The sequence below is a fragment of the Dryobates pubescens genome, chromosome 13, assembly GCF_014839835.1.
Source record: "Dryobates pubescens isolate bDryPub1 chromosome 13, bDryPub1.pri, whole genome shotgun sequence".
Classification (NCBI taxonomy): Eukaryota; Metazoa; Chordata; class Aves; order Piciformes; family Picidae; genus Dryobates; species Dryobates pubescens.
Window position 1 is genome coordinate 16,960,666 of NC_071624.1, and position 16,481 is coordinate 16,977,146.

Sequence of the window (16,481 nt, forward strand, 5' to 3'; positions counted from 1 at the left end):
TTCAGCTGGCAATTTGCTGAGAGCAGAAGTCATAAAGTGTAGCATTGTCAAGAGCATTGGAAAGAGGAGCTGCTTGTACTGTGGTCGTTGTCCAGCAGTAGATCAACACAGTCTAGGTGGTCTGACTTCGGTACACTTTGTCCCAGGCATTGCTCCCAGCCCTGTCATTGGCTTCATCTCTGCTTTGGCAAAGGGTAGATGCAGCCACTGAATCATAGAATTACCTAGGTTGGGCCTTTGAGCTCATTGTGTCCAACCATAACCCCAACACTGCCAAGTCCACCAGTTTCAGGGCACTTTCACATACTGTGTCCAGTTCTGGGCCCCCCAGTTTAGGAAAGATGTTGAGTTGCTGGAATGTGTCCAGAGAAGGGCAACAAAGCTGGGGAGGGGTTTGGAGCACAGCCCTGTGAGGAGAGGCTGAGGGAGCTGGGGTTGTTTAGCCTGGAGAAGAGGAAGCTCAGAGGAGACCTTCTTGCTGTCTACAGCTACCCGAAGGGAGGTTGTAGCCAGGTGGGGGTTGGGCTCTTCTCCCAGGCAACCAGCACCAGAACAAGAGGACACAGTCTCAAGCTGCACCAGGGGAGCTTTATGCTGGATGTTAGGAAGAAGTTCTTCACAGAAAGAGAGATTGGCCATTGGAATGTGCTGCCCAGGGAGGTGGTGGAGTCGCCATCACTAGAGGTGTTTAAGAAGAGCCTGGATGAGGCACTTAGTGCCATGGTTTAGTTGATTAGATAGTGTTGGATGATAGGTTGGACTCGATGGTCTTGAAGGTCTTTTCCAACATGGTTTATTCTATTCTATTCTATTCATAACACAATGAGACCTGGTTCCCTGAAAGGTACCTGTCTAGTTTAAGACCTCTCCAGATTCTTCACAACCAAAGGGGGATGGCAGCACTTCCTGAGGACAGTGCATCTCACCTGCTCCAGACATCTGCTCTGCATTGGCAGGAACTCCAGGGATTCCCACAGAAATATCTTGGATTAGACATGACTCATGGAGTGATTCAGGTAGCTAGACGTGTCTAGTGACTCAGCTCTTCATTGATCCTGTTGGTCATACGTCCTTTTGCCAGCCTGTCTGGTAAAAGCTAACATGAAGGTCATTCATGAAATGAAACAGGATTCCTTTTAAGGATGATTACTGGCTTTGACACTTCCCTGTAGATTTTCTTGTTTGGGAAAATGCAGTGGCAACACAAAGTATCTTTGAAACAAAGCCTGATTTATTTATCCATACAAACATGATGATCAGAGGCAGAGGGTTGATCCAGAGTGGTTTCTTACTCTGCCCCAGCATTTCCTTTGAGCCTAGGCACGGCCACGCTGCTCATGTTACCCTGCTTCTCATGTCTCTTGAGGACAAATAGGTCCCACCACTGTGCACCAGCAGGATTTCTGTCCTGCAGTGGATCTTCTCTCAAGTTGCTTTGGGAGGGATTCAAACACCTGGTTCCAGCTACCATCCTACAAGGGTGCAGATCTTCACCAAGTCCTGTGTTGTAGCTCCCAGTAACCATGCAAGCATGTCAGATACCAGATACCTTGCAGCATCAAGAGTGGTGCTAGACACCTACATGTAGGCAGGCAAACTAGTAGGGTCCTCTACAGAGCAATTCACACACTGAGGGTGTCCTAAATGTTTACTGACTATTTACTCTTCATGTGCCTTCATGCTCTCTTTGTCACTGTTGGAACTGCCTTATTTAAATCATACCATTTCTCACCTCCCCTCACAAGGGAGACTCTTCCCTGTTATAAATTAAGAACCATCAGAGAACAAACCCCAAGATAATTTGGTGTTACCTTAGAATCATAGAATTGTTCAGCTGGAAGACACCTCTGAGATCATCCAGTCCAACCCTTGACTTAAAACCATCATGGCCATTAAACCATGTCTCAAAGTGCCATGTCTACAAGCATTTTTTAACACCTCCAGGGACAATGACTCCAACACCTTCCTGGGCAACCTATTCCAATGCCTTACCACCCTTTCAGTAAACATATTTTCCCTAATATCCAATCTAAACCTCTCCTGGTGCAATTTGAGGCCATTTCCTCTCGCTCTACCTCCAAGAAAGGGAGAAGAGACTGAACCCCACCTCAACACAAGCTCCTTTCAGAGTCTTGCAGCAAGCAACATCACTGTCAGCAAGCAAAACATCACACAGTGGTCCTGAATATATTACAAAGATGATCAGATAGTGTTGGATGATAGGTTGGGCTCGATGATCTCGAAGGTCTCTTCCAACATGGTCTATTCTATTCTAGTCTAGTCTACTCTATTCTATTCTACTCTACTGTCATTTTAAAAACTAATTAAATCTGGACTCAAACCATCAATTCCTCCACATAGAAAACACAGTTCAGCTGGGTCTTTGCCAAAGAGAGAAGTAATTTTATGTGTCATCAAAAAGAAGACTTTTCACTCCCAAGAAGAGTTTTAATCCTGCTCCTAATTCACATGCGTTAACACTCGGAAGTGATTAGAGTGGCACGACAAGAAGTAATCATGTTTGAGCACTGTAGATAACACTCAGCAGTTTCTGCCCAAGGCAGAACTTACCATCCACAAATTTGTTAGCAGGGTTGCCCTTTTGAGACTATCAGTTGATTGGCTGTTGACAAAAAGATTTCCTTTCTTCCCCTGGTATGTGCCCTGTGTATCCCCTGGAACGCCAAAAGAAGGAGGACAATAAAGAAGCTACCTTCATAACCTTTCACACACAGCTTATGGGTTTGTGTGAGGCCCTCTGGGCCTTTTTTGCTTGGCTTTTTGACTCATCTGAACTGATTCACTTTGGGTGGAATCCAGAGGCCTTTACTGAGGCAAAGATTTATTGCCTCCAAATGACCAAATCTTGAAAGAATCCTCAGTCCCCAGTAAGTAAACCATCAATTCAATCAGGCTACATCTCTGTTAACAAATTAAATATGCTTGGGATCTATATCTCATTTTTTTGGCCAGCTGGCACAGGATGATGACCTGTGTCCGTGCTGCTTCACTCTCTCAACCTGCAAAAACAAGAAGGTTGTGTGCAAATTGCCTACAGGAAGGGCTGACCCATCCTGACTTGTACACCATGCCCTGGGACTACTGCCTGCCACAGGCCAAAAGCACGCCAGAGGCATCTGTATGGTATCAAGGACTGACCTCCTGCACCATGGAACACAGCTCCAAACTCTTGAACACGAGCACAAATGTAGCCTCAGGGACCGACCTGGGTCAACATTTGTTGCTAAATTTGCATGGTTGAATTTTCCCTGAGTTTGACCTGATGATTGGTCTAATAAATCAGGAAAACTGACATTGAATCCAAACACAAAAAGTGAGCCAAGGCTTCCAAGTTTAGCAAAATACCACTCTGTTTTGTTAACCCTGGAAGCTTGAACTTGCAAAGCTTTCCAGTTATGATAGCTTCTTAATGCAGTTGCTAAGAAATCCTGATTCATATACGATCCACCACATCACTGCATTTCTTCACTTAATTCCTCACAGACGAGTGTGACAGGAAGCAGAGAAGGATAAATTGACACTGACTATTGACAAAATGTTGTGAAATAATGCAGCTGATCCAATATGCTCAGTGTTGAACATATTGCTGCCCCTGAGCAGCAGCGAGGGAGGTCTGGGCTTTGGCTGCCTTGGCACGGCACAGAAACTGTGGCATGGTGCCTTGCTCTGCTTGCCTCCTCTCGGGCACAGCTCTTGCCTAAGGAATGACTAATGCCACATTCAATTTCCTTAATGTGATTTTGCATTGTTTAGACTGCAATGGAGATTTAGATTTGACTCTGAACAGGGACAGCCTGTTCTGTAGGGATGAGAAGGACAGACAAGGCCAAGGAGGGTCTTGAGCTCACCACCAACCATCGGTTTCTTGATGACGGCTCAGAAGTCATCCTCCCTGCAGGGCACCACAGTTGTGTCCAAGAGAGCACCTTTAATGTAATTATTCCAAAGTATTTACTTCTTGCTTCAGTGTCTGCTCCCTCCAGACATCTCACAACAAAGCCAAGGGGAGGGTTTAACAGGGACCCCAAGCTGTGCTTTGCACTGTATTTACAGCCTCTGTTTAGCACTGTTCCTCTGGTACTCACTGTACCTGCTTAGTCTTTCTCTTCTCCAGGTCAAGCAATATGTTAGAGGATGTCTCAAAATCCCTGAAGATATTTCTTCCTATTGCTTGAAGTACTTAAAATGTTTAAAACATTAAATATCTTCTATTGCCCATGTGATAAGGGAATATTGTACCATTTGCAATGCATAGTCAGGGAAAGAGAGGCAGGGAACACTTGGATACCCAAGGAAAGACTAAAATTAAATGGAGTAATGAAAAAGGAAAATCCTATAACCCACAGTTTGTATTTCTACAGTTTAGGATGACATGAAAGTGAAACCACTTGATCAAAGAACAATTTCCAGAGCACTGTAGAGCCACTTGGGCTTTTCTTGGGTGTTGAGTTGCTTCCCAGTTCCTGAAGACATTTAACCTGCAAGCAATGCTCCAGCAGCCTCAACAGAGCACCTGGCAGTTGTGTGCAGGTGCATTATTCACTCAGTCATGGCTTCAAGTGTGTTCCTGCCCTCCCACGTGGGTATGGGCCCTATCCATGGCACAGTTGTGCCACCCTGCAGGGACTCTGAAGGCCAACTGCACAGATCAATTTGGGACCAAGATTATTTTTCCCTATGTTTGCTGCACATGCTGTACCTTCTGGTCTGCAGCACAAGCAAAATGAGAGCACAGAGGGAATACAGCCCCTTCACCAGGCCCACTGGCAGGAGCTTACTGCAGGGACAAGACCACTGCTCCATTGTGATTTGGCCAAAGCACAGAAAATGCAGGCAAGGAAAAGGTCACAGCACAGATAACAAGGGTCCCACTATCCCAATTTACCCAAGCTGATGTGCTGCTTTTACCCCAAGCTCCAGCACTCAGCTCTGCAAGCAAATGCTGCTCCATGGCTGGAGACACAAAGAGCAGCGATTCAATCCCTCAGCCCTAGACACCACCACAGGATTACACAACTGCAACTTCAGCATCAAAACGAGAAACCAATCTACACCTAGCTCTTTTCAGACTTAATAAAAACCTAAAGACATTCTGTAGCAGCAGGCTGGGCTGGGAGAGCCATGAGTAATAATGTCTCACCCCATGCTGAGGCTGTTAGATATGAGAAAATGGCTTTTTCTCTCCTCTTTTACCTATTTTAAGTTCTTTGGAGTCCTTCACCCCTGTCACAGGAACTCAGAGTTATGTTCCCAATCTCCATACCAGCCTTCCCACTGCACAGTGTGGTGCTGGAGCACTGTACCACAGTTCTGTGCGTGTGCAGAGCTGGCAAAAGGCTGCTAGAGGCTGGTTCTCCCAAGTGTTAGCAGAGCTTTGGCCAGGGCTGGCCTTGTTTATGGGGTCCAAGGTGTTCTGCATTGACAACAGTCAGGTCTTTTACAATGTACAATTGAAAAAGAAAAATCAAGAAATTAAATAATTGCATCAGAAGCCAGGAAGAGCAGGATAGAAGGGAAAAGATATCTACTCTATCTTCAGGGAAAAAGAGTGAGGAGGCAGTGAAATATTCCATCCTAATGGTTCAAAAGGAAAGCATTGAATGCTTCTGAGAACAAAACTATTATTATCACTAAATTCATATCATTATTATTTCAGAATGTTAACTCTGTGCCCAAGAAGCATCTGACAGAAGTCCACTGGACTGCAAAGGGAGCCATTAGGGCAGTAACGTGTTTTGGATAATGCCTTCTGCCATCTGCCAGTCCTGCAGAGCTTTCCAGCCCTTGGATATCAATGTTACTTATCCATCTGCAAGCACACCACCTTCTCTCCAATCACCCCATAAACATTTCTGGTTTCTACTTTCCCACAGTCCTTCTCCATTTAGAGCTACTCCTTCTGAGTCAGGTATGTGCAAGAATCTCCAGTGGATCCCCAAGCCATAGGGCAGAGAGAACGTTCCCCCAAGCCACCTCCAAACCATCATCAAACATGCTCACTGAAGGGAGGGTGGACTAGATGACCTGTAAAAGTCCCTTCCAATCCAAAGCATTCTAGGATTCTGTGGTCACTTAACCTCAGGAAAACAAATTCACCATGTTGCTCTCTTCTGATTATTTCACACTTGTTGCCCCCATAGCCCCATGCCACAGTCTGCCTACTGTAGCCTTTGCCAAAGCCCACAGGAGAATGACCATCATCAGCTGAGAGATGTAGCAGATGAAGCCTGCTACCATCAGTAGGGATTGCAGTGCTTTATTTGTCAGGGGTCTTGTTCTTTTGGAGAGCTGGCAGTCACTGCTACCTGCTTGCAGGAAGGCTTTAGGAGACAGTCACCATCCAGGTGACAGGCACATAGACCTTTCACTTAAAGCCATCCTTGGAAACCACTGCCCTGTCCCAAACCTGTGCTCACTTACATGATTTCAGCTCCAATGCTACCCAACAATCCCCTTTACCTGCATGAAGTGACTCTCTGCCCAGCCCTGCCAGCCTGAGGGATTCATGGAGCACAGAACTGAACAGGGATGGGAAGTAAAGCTGCTGCATTAGACAAGAAATATAGGCTTTTTTCTTTTGTCTTTACTGTGCTCAATAACAAAAGTAACTGCAGGGAGACCTTGTGGATGAGTGATAGGTTAGCAGCTTAGCAAGACCTCCAGAAGAAATTCTGCATCATTCTCTTTCCCTCTGGAGAACTGTAATGCACAAGCTGATCATTCACCTCTTCCCACTGCTAAACAGAGCAGGCTCTGATGGAGCTGGGTTTGGCTTGCTCCTCATCTGCCTTGACCTTTCAGGAAGGAACAGGGTAAATCCCCACAAGGTTTCACAGCAGGCTATGCAGTCAGACTCGGAGCTGTCAGCCTCTCCCCAGTCAACCCATGACAGGCCAGGGCAACCCAAGGGATGGTCATCACTGTATGATCACCTGAAGTCACTGTCCATCCCCCTGTGAACAAGGTGGAACCCTAGCAGTGTCAGTTCCAAGGTCACAGTCAGAGCCTTGGGACAGAGTTAATTCTCTTCTCAGTAGCTGGTATGGGGCTGTGCTCTGGATCTGTGCTGAAAACAGCACTGATAACTCAGAGATGTTCCTGTTCCTGCTGAGCCATGCCTACCATGGAGCCAGGGCCTTTTCTGCTCATCAGCCCACCCCACCAGTGAGCTGGCTGGGGGTGCACAAGAAGCTGGGAGAGACCACAGCTAGGACAGCTGACCTCAAATGACCAAAGGGATGTTAAACCATATGATGTCATGTTCAGCACATAAAGCTGGGGAAGAAGGGGGAGGACATTGTAAGTGATGACATTTGCCTTCCCAAGTCACTGTTGTGTGTGATGGAGCCCTGCTTTCCTGGAGATGGCAGAACACCTTCCTGCCCATGGGAAGTGGTGAATGAATTCTTTGTTCTGCTTTGCTTGCTCACATGGCTTTTGCTTTACCTATTAAACTGTCTTTATCTCAGCCCACAAGTTTTTTCCCTTTCACCCTTCTAATTCTCTCCCCCATCCCACAGGTGGGAAGTGGGGTTGAGTTGCCAGCTGAGGTGAAACCATGACAGCATGAGACAAGAGCCCAGTGAGTTCTCTCTAACACAGAAATGTTCAGCTGGAAAACACAGCTGGCAAAAGCCACAGAGGAAGGCAAGCTTTAAAATTAAGGCAAGAAAAAGCAACATGAAGCTGTTAGTGCATAACACAACCCCTGAAAATGAGACAAAGCACATCCCAGTGCTCTGCTATTACACACTGCAAATAAATTGGTTCTGCAGGAGAAAAAGGTTTTTCTTCAGCCAAAAGAAAAGCAGAGTGGGGACTAATCAAATTCTGTGTTCCTCAGCAACATAAGGCTAATATCTCCCACTCCAATGCCATTTCAATCATTTGAAATGAAAAGTCAAACCTTTAGCATGGATCTTGCTTTTCTTGTAAATGTTTTAAAAACCAGAGGGTCTCATTATGTTGGTGTCATCCCACAAGTTCATCCCCAAAAGCCTCTAGGAATTAAGGAGTACAAGGTTAATGGTGAAGGTGGGGAATTTTAATGATGGTGGAACAGACCTGAAGGTCCAGGTCATGGTAGGGTAGGGCCTGGTCTGGACCTCAGAAATGCATCAGCTGTTCACTTGTTCCTTGCTGATATTGATGCAACAAAAGTGCTGGTTGCTTTTTGCTGCTGGGGAAAACATGGTACCCCCTGGAGCTGCAGACTGTGGGATGTGTTCAGCTCAGGGAAAAGTAAGAAGAGACTTTTAAATGCCACTTCAAGCCACTAATCAATGTGATCACTAAACAAGCTCAAATGCAGATCCACAGCTTCTTTTTCTTGCTTCCAATCTGTGCTTATTGCTTCTCTGTCCTTCATTGCTGCACACTGTCTTGGCTGAAGCTTACTCTATCTGGACCTCATGGATCAGTCTCCCAGGGAGAAGTGAGGTGGTGAGAGAAACAAGCATTCAGATCTGGGTCAAGATTCTGCACATCCAAAAGCTTGGGGAGATTTCATACATTCTTAGGGTCTACCTTGCACATGCCTTTCAGATCTTCCCTCCCCTTAGCTCATCTATTGGGTGCTCAGGTAGGAGGTGAGGACAGCATTCATTAAACATTAAGAAAATGAAAGAAACTGCGATATTCTGGAAATGCTGAAGCTGAAAAGGGAAACAAAACCAAACCAACACTGTTTTCCCCCTGACTAGCCGTGTGTGTGTGTGTTTGTTTTTAATGGCAACAAGACATTTACAAAATCAAGTTTTGCTTGCTCTGCCTAAAATTGGTCTCTTTTTGCCAGCCCTTCCTTGGAATGGGTGACCTCCTTCCTCCCAGGGAAACAAAGGTGTGACGGATAAAAGCACTGCAGATTTTCCAGGCAAGTGAAATCGTCACAGAAAATAGTGTTATACACTCCAGACTCAGCCTTGAAAGCATCACAGATGTGCATATTTACAGCATTAAAAACAAATAAGTTTTGCTTTAAAGAAGGAAATCTACCTCTTGGACTAGATAGGGCTTTTTTGAAGTGAAAATCAACCCTTGATGGTACTGGACTAGCTCTGAGGGGGGTCTGATCTGGCTGTAAGGAAGCAGTTTTCCTCCTAGGGTTACAAATGGACACAAGCTCTCTTCTGGGAAAATGTCCTCTGTATAGAAAGAATAATAGTGGAAAAAAAACCCACACAAAACAAGGAGAGTTGCTGAACCTCTATCAGGTTCCCAAGAGCCAACAAAAGGGCAAACTTGAGCCATTTCTTCAGGCAGGTTTGATGATGGCAATACCTACCCCCTGAGAAAGTAGCTGAGCTGTCTCCCTTCCCATAGCGCATTTCACGCTGACCACAAACCGGAACATTTGCTTACAAAGCACCTGGTTTATAGCCAGCTCCTGACTTCTTAATTTATTGGATATTTGTTCCCCCCTCGACTGAAACTTCAGCAGCCTTTCCCTGCCAGAGCTAATATTTTAAGTTGTGTATTTTAACATCATTTGCATAACTTTCCCAAAACATGTTATCGCTCTCCCTGTCCTCCTGTTTTACATCCTGCCTCCAAATCCCAAGGTCAGGGAACTCAATAGGAGCCCCTTGAGTTTTTCTGGGCTTTGGACAAGAATTTACAGACCCAACAAGTAAACTCTGCCAGCCAAGCGCTGCGTTCACCACGGGCTCTCTACTGTGTACATGGGACACTTGACAGCAGGACTGCTTTTGGTTTGTTTTTGTTCCCCCTGTGCCATGCATTTTAAACTTTCATCCTTGCTCCAAAAAGCCAACAATTATGCTTGCAACGTTCTTTTGTAAGGTCTTTTGCGGCCCCAACAAAGTCTTCAGTCAGAACCTGAGCAGCAGCTAAAATTAGCCCTTTCCCAAAACATTCCCTTCCACAGGAATGAAGATGCTGTGAAGAAGCAGTCTACAAGCAGGAAACAAAGAACACGCAAGCAGGAGTCACTCAGTTGTCAGCCACAGAAGCAGAGATGTGCCAAGAGGGACACTGAGTTTGGTAGAGCTAACAGAAATGCTCCATCTGGCTCATAGCAAGAGGGTCTTATCCTGGCCCTGCTCTGTCAAAACCCAGGGGTCTCCTCTAAATCCATCCCCACCCCCTGGGCTTCCTCACCCTGCTTACCTTCAGGACTTTTGGACAAGAGCACATGCCCATTTCCCTTTTTATCTTTGCTTAGGGAGCTCAAGGTGAAAGAGCAAGAAAGGGAGGTGATTGTGCCCTTGTACTCAGCTCTGGTGAGGCCACACCTTGAGTATTGTGTCCAGTTTTGGGCACCTCAACACAAGAGAGATGTGGAGGGAACAGAGTAGTATAGAACAGACCAGACCAAACCAGACCAGGTTGGAAAAGACCTTTGAGATCATCGAGTCCAACCTATTACCCAACACTATCTAATCAACTAAACCATGGCACCAAGCACCCCATCCAGTCTTTTCCCAAACACCTCCACTGATGGTGACTCCACCACCCCCCTGGGCAGCACATTCCAATGGCAAATCTCTCTTTCTATGAAGAATTTCTTCCTAACATCCAGCCTAAACCTCCCCTGGTGCAGCTTGAGACTGTGTCCTCTTGTTCTGGTGCTGGTTGCCTGGGAGCCAATGCAGAGGATGGCAATGAAGGGTCTGGAGAATAAATCTGATGATGAGCAACTGAAGGAGCTGGGGCTGCTTAGTTTGGAAAAGAGGAGGCTGAGGGGAGACCTCGTTGCTCTCTACAACTACCTGAAAGGATGTTGAGAGAAGCTGGTGCTGGTCTCTTCTCCCAGTGATAGAACAAGAGGGAATGGCCTCAAGCTAGGACTGGGTAGGTTTAAACTGGACATTAGGAAAAAAGTGTTCCCAGCAAGAGTGGTCAGGCTTTGGAATGTGCTGCCCAGGGAAGTGGCTGAGTCACCAACTCTGGATGTGTTTGAAGGTGGTTTGGATGTGATGCTTTGAGACATGGTTTAGGGGTGAACTCTGTAGAGTAGGGTTATCAGATGGACTTGGTGAGCCTGAGGGTCTTTTCCAACCTGAATGTTTCTGTGATTCTGTGAACACAGCCACCCTGCATGCTTCAAACCAACATCACTTCCATGCAGTATTGCCATTAGGGTTGGGTTTGGTGCACGTCTCCTGTCCACACAGCTCAACAGCAACCTTTAGCAGGCTGTCAAATTGGCTTATTTTGGTTTTCTGGGGTGCCCTTTTGCAATCTGTTCTATGAATAACACAGGTTTTAATTAAGGGTCTATAAGCAGATGGTTGACAAGAGAAGTTACCACTAGTGGCAGGTGTACGCAGAACTGTTCTGCATACATTACATAGTGATGATAGACCTGTTGTATGTGTGCTGCTCTTATTAAACAGTTCTACTCTGTCCTTGTGCTCCTTTCACAGAAGGGTCTCCAGCTTTTCTGTTCAGCATGGGAAGAGGACTGAGATTTTACCCCATCAGCAGCCAAACAGCCCAGTCAACAGCCACCACCATGCAAAGCTGATGGCAAATCTGCTTCTAGATTAGCACACAAAAATTCTCTCTTGTTGGCAATAGTTATTTGGGAAACTCATCCAAGACTTGCCTTCTGACTCACATCCCACCTCCCATCCAGGAAGGTGGTATGAGCCCAGCCCAAAGGAAAGCACTCCCTGGGTGCCTCTTTGTTAAGCTGGGTCTCTAACCTCTTGGAAACAATTTCTCCAGGAGAAGGCTATTGTCTCTGAGTTGCATCATCCGTGGGAAGCAGCAATCTGACATGATTTAGAGGATGGGAAGGAGAATACAGCACCCAGCTAAAAGAGCATGGAAAATTAAGGTGTGAGAGGGCTAAATATATTGAATGAACTGGAAACCAACAGTGACACCAGGGACAAAAATAAATGAAAATAGAAACCCTCCTTATGTTCTCAATAAAACAACTGCAGGAAACATCATTTTTTACTTGGTTTTCTCCTCATTTCTGAGTGTCATGCCCATCTTTAATGCTTTTAAAGGAAATAAGCTTTATAGAGAGCACATTTGTTCCTCCAAAGCCAGACATTTAGAATTGAAAAACAGAAGAGACTTACTGCAAGCTGGACAAGAAGGACTCTCCATATCCTGCTGGGTCAGCACGGGTTTATACCTGTACATAGGGAGGTTTCTTCTGCTGCATCTCCAAGACTTGGTTGTCCCCTACACACCTCTGTCAGGGTGCTAGCTGCAGCTGGGTAAAGCATCACCTTCTGATGGGGTAAGATGCAACCCCTGCTAGCACCAAGGTCACCAGCCACAAAGAGCAACCAGGCCACTGCTTTCATGTGTGTCTCTTAGTTAAGCATTGATCAGGCCAAAGCCTTTTTCACTGGCTGGATGTGAGAAGCTGCAGGTCAGGGCGGTTGGGCTGCAGGCTGAAAGCCTGCTTTCCCCTGTGCTGCCTAGGAATCCCCCAATTCCCCCCATGAGCTCACTGCAGAAAGCTGCTGAGGATTCTGTTTGCAGAGGACTCTTTTCCCCAGTCCTTTAAACCGAACAGGAAGGGAGGGGTTAATTTCTCTCCATCACAACCGATTAGATGGGAATTGATACCTCTCAAATCAGCTGCCCCATATTGATGGTGGTTTACCCAGCACAACCTGTGGGTGGGTGGGATTGCTGTAGGATGTGGTGGACCCTCCACCAGCATGAATCAGCTCAGCTGAGCTGACTTTTGAGGCCATCAGCTGATTTCTGCCAGCTGAGCCTCTGCCTTCTCCTCCTATGACTCATCCTCCTCCAAATTAAACAAAGAGCCCCCAAACTGCAGGCTGAGTCACATCTGCTTTGAAGGTGGGAGCAGAGTGGCTTTGGTGTCACCCCCTCCCTGCCTCAGGAGGGAGTGCCAGGGAGGAGGTTGTCTCTGCAGCAGTGAACCTCCAGTCAGAGCTCTAAAAATAATAGCAAGGGAAACAAGAAAGGCCTCTGGGAACAAGATCCCCCCCAACACACACGCACTCTTTTAGCCGCCTCCTGTACAGCACTTCAGTCTTCTGCTGGGACAGGGGGGAACAGGGGATGTGTGAGGCAGGAGATGACAAAGTTTCCCAGGACTGTAATTACAGGAGGCTAACATCCACAGCTCTGCAGTTAGATTTTGACAGAAAATTGCAACCTCAACAGTGAGAAATGTGGGGAAAGGGCACCAAGAAGCAGAATGAGCAGGGCAGATTCAGCTTTGATCTATGGCTCCATGGCTGGGTTTGGCCACTTGACATCCATTGACAGTTGTATATTACCCAATCATCCTTCCTGCCTGAGGCAAAATCACTAATTTCCTGAGAGGTGGCACATCTCTGGCTCTAGATTTCTGCTTCAGAGTTGGACATGCTTTTCTTCCCTCCCCACAGACATAGAATCATAGAATGGTCTAGGTTGGAAGGGACCTCCAAAGGTCATCTAGTCCAGTCCTCTCTGCAGTGAGCAGGGACATCCTCAACTAGATCAGGTTGCCCAGAGCCCTGTCGAGCCTCACCTTGAATACCTCCAAGGATGGGGCCACAACCACCTCCCCAGCCAACCTGTTCCAGTGTTCCACTACCCTCATGGTGCAGAACTTGTTCCTAACACCCAATCTAAATGTACTCTTCTCCAGTTTGAAGCCATTGCCTCTCATCCTATCACTGCAGGCCTTTGCAAACAGTCTCTCTTCACCCTTCTTGTATGCTCCCTTCCCCAAAGAGAAGGCAGCAATGGTAACAAGTGACAGAAGAAGAGAAAATGGCATAAGTGGCACCAGGGGAGGTTTAAATTGGATATTGGTAAAAAATATATTGAAAGAGTGGTCAAGCATTGGAACAGGCTGCCCAGGGAGCTGGTGAGCCACCATCCCTGGAGATGTTTAAAAACATGTACATGAGGCACTTCTGGACATAGTTCAATGGCCATGGTGGTGTTGGGTTGATGGTTGGACTTGATGATCCTGGAGATCTTTTGCAACCAAAACAATCCCACAATTTTATGGATTCCCCAGCCAGGCACACCCTGCTGGGGCCATCTTTCCCATCCTGCTCCCTTCTAGCCAAGAGCAACCTTGGCTGCCCATCCCCTGCTGCCTGCCTTCAGAATCATTAATTATCATAAAGAATAACATCTCATTTAATGCACAATATCAAATGACTCTCCAGTTTCAGCTCTCGTTTGTTTTCCTCAACCCAGAGCCAAGCTGCTGTGCTGCTGCCCATTGAGACAGACTGGTAGTATTCCACTTGTGAACATGCTCAGACTTGGAAATACTTAGGCAATCCACTGCCAGCAGGAGATAATATCTTATAAATCATGCAAAACCCAGGAAAAAGGAGGCTAGATTTGGATAAGTGCTACAAGCAGGGAATTGGGGAAGTGGGGGGGTGGGAAAGGACTGTGACTGGAGGAACCTATTAAGCTGAACATCTGCATTTCCAAGTAGGACTAAACCATCTATCAGGAGATTGGGTTTGCTCAGATCTTGCTTCAGTGTACAATTTATTCAGAGTAATTTAGCCTCATTTGGGGAGTTGCAAATGAACTGTTAGTTGCTGTGTGTCAACAAAACACTGAGGTCTCCTGCTTAAAAAAAGGAAAACACACATCCTGTAAAGCCAACACTCCTTGTTCATTGTCCCTGTCTCTGAACACCAGCTGGTGGAGATCGATCTGGGACACCCAGCAGTGGCCGGTGACGCTCCACAGCAACTGTGTCAAAGCATAGCATCATGGGAATGTGTTGGAAGGGACCTTTCAAGGTCATTCAGTCCAACCCCCCTGCAGTGAGCAGGGACTTGTTCAGTGAGAGCAGGTTGCTCAGAGCTCCATCCAGCCTGACCTTGACTGCTTCCAGGAATGGGGCTTCTCCGGGCAGCTTGTGCCAGTGTTCCACCATACTGCTTGGAAAAAATATCTTCCTTCTATCTGGTCAGAATCTCCCCTCTTTTACTTTTAAACCACCCCCCCTTGTACTGCCACAACAAGCCCTGCTAGAAAAGACTGTTCCAAGTATTGAATGGCCATAATAAGGTCTCCCACCTTAAAAAGGGAAAAGGCAACAACCCTGCTGAACAGCTCTTTCCAGAGCAGATAGTGGAAAGAGTGAAGCACCCAGCAAACCACCCCCTTCCTGCATCCCCTCCTGTATGCTTTCACACCAGAAAACTCATCCAAACCCCAGGATAAATTTGCTTTGTGATTTGGTGTGGGCACAAGAGGATGAAAATTGCCCACAGGCATGCACATCCAGAATGAATTTAAGGAACTGGTGGTGGTAGGCACTGCCTGCCCCATGTGTGGCAGATCATGCTTCCCAGTGAACAAGAAAGGAAGGTGGCTGAAGCCTGTTTATGCACAGCAGGCTGGGAGGAGGGGTTAAGTATCTGTTGGACATTCTATATATAATATGTGCTATCCTACAGCAAAATTTCATTGTGCACAGCTCTCCTTACTTCTGTCTGTGTAATAAAAACAGCCCAGGAAGTCACCCAATGCTAAAATTAGCAGCCAAGTCTCCATTCAGAACTCAAACTAGAAATAATCCTGTATCAGCACAATAAAATTGTTAATAGAAGACCAAATTTAATTTCTCCTTCCAGCATATTGATTTTAATCCTTTCCACTGCCACTGGTGTCCCATTCCTCCTGCCCGAGCTCATCCCTGCTGTGGGGTTGTGTCTGGGAAGGCACTGGGAAGCAGTGGAAGCAGGTCCCCGCTGTCCCCTGAGGTCACCAGCGCCACCACACAGGAGCTGTTTGTGGGTCAGCAGCAACTGGTTGCCATTTCCACAAAGCACAGAGCAGTTTTCCCACAGCTCCCTCAGTTTGGTGCTTCCCAGCAGGAAGGACCCAGTGGCCAGCCCCACTTATCACGGCTGCAGAAAAGCTGGACCTGCACCCATTATCTCAGCACCTCAGTTCACCAGTGCAAAGGGAATGGCAACAAGAAAGTGGGGATTAAACCCATTTTTACTAGGCCAGTGGGAAAACACTGAAGCATTAGCATGCTTTAATTGCTTGTGATGCTGTGCTTGTGAGAGATGCTGCTGAACACTAACCAGAGGGCATTTCCTCCTTCCCTTTGAAGTACTATACAATTACTTTACTGCTCAGATTTGTTTGCTTGCTTCTCATTCTCCTGCATAGTTAAAAACTACCTACCATTAGCTTTCCCCACGCTGCCATGTGTTCTGAGCTTGGCTGGGGCACTTGAGGTCCCTGTTGTCCCCAAGGAAAGCTGAGGCACAGCTCCTTTCCTTGCAGCAAGGCAGCAAGCCCACAGATCATGGCTGGATGTAGGTCACCAAAAGGCAGCTCAAATATTGTATTTTCCACAGGCCAAGTCAAACACAAGACTGTGGATGAGAGCAACCACACTCAGTGGACCTGGAATGTAAATGCCATCTCCAGCACTGGGGGGTGAGGACAATTGAAGACTTACACCCTCCTCAAGGATCTCAAGGCAAGGGGATAAGAAGAAGGGAGCTTTCCCT